Source organism: Carlito syrichta, unplaced genomic scaffold, assembly GCF_000164805.1.
Source record: "Carlito syrichta isolate Samal-C Ts95f unplaced genomic scaffold, Tarsius_syrichta-2.0.1 Scaffold309115, whole genome shotgun sequence".
Taxonomy (NCBI): domain Eukaryota; kingdom Metazoa; phylum Chordata; class Mammalia; order Primates; family Tarsiidae; genus Carlito; species Carlito syrichta.
This window is the reverse complement of record NW_007253211.1, coordinates 28,728-32,768: the sequence shown is the minus strand read 5'-3', so window position 1 is coordinate 32,768 and position 4,041 is coordinate 28,728. Positions and strand designations below refer to the sequence as shown.

The 4,041-nt window shown below is 43.9% G+C and overlaps 1 protein-coding gene across 2 annotated transcripts in view; it reads left to right on the top strand.

The window, feature by feature from the left end:
* SNRPC (small nuclear ribonucleoprotein polypeptide C) overlaps positions 1 to 4,041 on the top strand; it is a 35,668-nt gene that overhangs the window by 17,260 nt on the left and 14,367 nt on the right. The window lies entirely within an intron of this gene.

Here is a 4,041-nt window from a genome sequence, read left to right as displayed (position 1 = left end):
GGTCTCACCAAGTTGCCCAGGCTGGTCTCGAACCCGCGAGCTCAGGCAATCCTCTCACCTTGGCCTCCCAATGTGCTGGGATTATAGGTGTGAGGCACTGTGTCTGGACTCATTTATTTTTGAGAAGTCTGAATATCCCATTTGTTTCTTTTTTTTTTTGAGTTGGAGTCTCACTCTGTCACCCAGACTGGAGTGCAGTGGTCGCTCCCGGCCACCTCAGCTTCGACCTGCTGGGCTCCGGCTATCCTTCCGCCTCAGCCTTCCAAGGACCTGGAACTACAGGCGCGTGCTACCACACCCGGCTAGTTTTTTTTTTGATTATTGTAGAGATGAGGTCTCGCCAAGTCTCCGCGGGTCTGAACCCGCGGGCTCAGGCAATTCACTCACCTCAGCCTCCCAAAGCATAGGATTACAGGCTGAGCCACCGAGCCCGGCTCATTTGTTTCTTAGTTGTTCTTTCAAATAAAAATGGTGTTCCATCAAAGAGAAAGGTGGTAAAGCTCACAACTGGAACAATTGTCTGCTTTTCCTTGAAAAGAGTATCATATTTTGGCAGGCTGTAGGAGTGCTTCATACAGACTTCCCATTTTGTCACCTAGAATATTAAAAAGACATGAACCTAATGATTGAGATTTAATATGATTAATAATTTTCCTGCTTTTTTAAATGCACTCTTGGTGAAATTGACTTTTTTTCCCCTGTGAGTACATGACATTGAAGAATACAGTGCTCACTAATAGGTTAGGGTGCCACTGCCTTGATTCATTCTAAAGTACCAGGAGTTTGGCATCATCAGTGTAAATGTCAGTACACTGAAAAAGGAAGGTAATATCTTAGTAGTATTGTGAAAACTCTTTGGCCTGAAAGGATCTCGGATGTCTGTAGACGTCTGTCTGTCAAGCATATCTTGAGAACTGCGCTGTAAACTTTGCTGTCTCAGCAGAAATCTGATTAAATTATAACACTTCTTTTTTTTTGAGTTGAAGTTTCACTCTGTCACCCAGACTGGAGTGCAGTGGCATGCTGGAGTGCAGTGGCATGAGCCACCGAGCCCAGCCTATAACACTTTTAAAAAAATGAGACAAGTATTTCTTTTTTTTTTTTTTTTGAGTTGGAGTCTTACTCCGTCACCCAGACTGGAGTGTAGTGGCTGCTCCCGGCCACTGCAGCCTCGACCTGCCGGGCTCTGGCGATCCTCCCGCCTCAGCCTTCCAAGTAGCTGGAACTATAGGCATGCGCTATCACGCCCGGCTAATTTTTGATTTTATGTAGAGATGAGGTCTTACCAAGTTGCCCAGGCGGGTCACGAACCCGCGGGCTCAGGCAATCCACTCACCTCAGCCTCCCAAAGTGCTGGGATTACAGGCTGAGCCACCAAGCCTGGCTGAGACAAGTATTTCTATGTTTCCCAATCTGGTCTAAATTATAACTGTTGGTCATCTTGAATAGTAGTAGCTGCAGGAAACTAGCCAGTTTTTTTTTCTTTTGTCACTTGATTTGGAATTCTTTCTAACGTGGTCAGAGGTAGTACCAGCATTAATAGATTTGTGGAACATGTACATAGGGTGGTTCCTCTTGAAGAATTATAGTGATAAGTGTTGTTATAGGTTGTCTTAGAGGAGAATCTGCCAGTAACTTGATACCTTTAGTAGCTAGTCTGTCCTTGCCTATAGTTCCCTGGTCCTTTTTTTTTTTTTTTTTACCCCTCTCTAAGTAAAACCCTTAGTGATAAATTTCTGAAATTGTTAATGTCTTTAATCATAATAGTATGCTTTACTGCCCTTTTTTGGCTTTGTAGTTCCTTATACCCATTCATCTTGCTAATGCCAGAATTCAGATAATTGAAAAGTATCTCTTTATAATAAATGTTTCTTCATGAGAAATATCAGGAGCCCTTTTTATGTTGTCAGTCTAAATTGAGATGTTGAAAAATAGATTTCCATGGTGATTGATTGTTGCATTTCCCTGTAGTGGACTTAGAAATGTATAAAAACTGTGCTGTACTTTTGGACTTTGATTGATCCTTAGTCATAATTTTATTAGACTTAAGACATCGCCAGGCTTGGTGGCTCAGCCTGTATTCCCGTGCTTTGGGAGGCTGAGGTGAGTGGATTGCCTGAACCCGCGGGTTCGAGACCCGCCTGGGCAGCTTGGCGAGACCTCATCTCTACAATAAATCAAAAAATTAGCCGGGTGTGGTAGCGCATGCCTGTAGTTCCAGCTGCTTGGAAGGCTGAGGCAAAAGGATCGCCGGAGCCCAGCAGGTCGAGGCTGCAGTGTCTGGGAACGGCTACTGCACTCCAGTCTGGGTGACAGAGTGAGACTACAACTCAAAAAAACCAAAAAATAAAAAACAAACAAAAAAAGACATCATTCATGTATTAATGTGAGCAGTGATTTGGGAGACAGGGAGGGATATTTTGAAATGTAGACTGAAAATGCAATTTTTTCACAATTGACATTAGTCATATCTGTTTCCTCTGAGGCAGTCATGTGAAAAGTGAGTGGGTATACCAGTAGCGAGGTATTTAGGCAACCATGAGGAGTATCTGAATGAAATCTGGTTCTAGACCATGATTTATCTCTTACATGTTTTGAAACAAGTCTTTAAGCATAATAGAAGATAATAGCCTTGGTTATTTTTTTTTCCTTTGGAGTAGGAGTCTCGATCATCCATGCTGGAGTGCAGTGGTATGCTCGCAACCACCATATCCTTGACCTGCTGGGCTGGGTGATCCTTCCACCTGAGTCTCCCCACTAACTGGAACCACAGGCATGCATCTCCACGCCCAGCTGATTTTTGATTTATTCTAGAGATGAAGTCTCTTCAAGTTGCCAGTCTGGGCTCAGGCAATGCTCGTCTCTGTCTCCCAAAGTGCTGGTATTACAGGCATGAACCACTGTACCCAGCATCCTTGTAACCTTTTCCATCAGTTTTATTGACTTAGTTGCATTCAATTAAATGCACACATCTTTTTTTTTTGGACTTATTGTAGAGATGAGGTCTCCCTAAGTTGCCCAGGCTGGACTCTAACCCATGGCTCAAAGCAATCTTCTCATCCAGGCCTCCCAAAGTGCTGAGATTATAGGCATGAGGCACTGCACCCGGCCAGAATGTACACATATTAAGCGCACAGTTTGATGGCTTGAGTTTTTTTTTGAATTTGAATCTCACTCTGTTGCCCAGTCTGGAGTACAGTGGCACGCTCACAGCCACCCCAGCATTAACCTGCTGGGCTCTGGCGATCCTTCCACCTCAGCCTCTCAAGTAGCTGGAACTACATGCGTGAGCTACCACACCCTGCTAATTTTTTTGTTTTATTGTAGAAACAAGGTTTTGCCAAGTTGCCCAGGCTGGTCTTGAATTCGAAGGCTCAGGCAATCCACTTGCCTCGGCCTCCCAAAGTGCTGGGATAACAGGCTGAGCCACTGAGCCCGGCCTGATGACTTGTCAAATGATTACAACTTGATGTATATATGAAGATGCAGAATATTTCCATAACCCCAGAAATTTCATCTGTGTTCCTTCACAGTTAGTTCCCTGCACCCCTGTCTTCTTACTGATCTAGTTTTTATAACTAAAGATTAGTATATTACTCGTTTTAAAATTTCCTATGAATGGAATCTTATGGTGCATACTCCTACATGCATGTCTGACATTTTTTTAAACTCAGCATGTTTTTGGGATTCATTTGTGTTGCATATGTCTGTTATTTGTTCTTTCTCAGTAGTATTCCATTGTGCTATGCCCGTTTGGTTTTTATGAAGATCGAGGCACTGCTTGTATCATTATACTTGACACACAGGAAGTGTTCAATAAATGTTAACTTTAAAAAAAGGTTAAAGCCGGGCTCGGTGGCTCAGCCTGTAATCCTGCGCCTTTGGGAGGCTGAGTGAGTGGATTGCCTGAGCCCGTGGGTTCGAGACCCGCCTGGGCAGCGAGACCTCATCTCTACAATAAATAACAAAATCAGCTGGGCGTGGTAGCGCATGCCTGTAATTCCAGCTACTCAGAAGGCTGAGGCGAAAGGATCGCCGGAG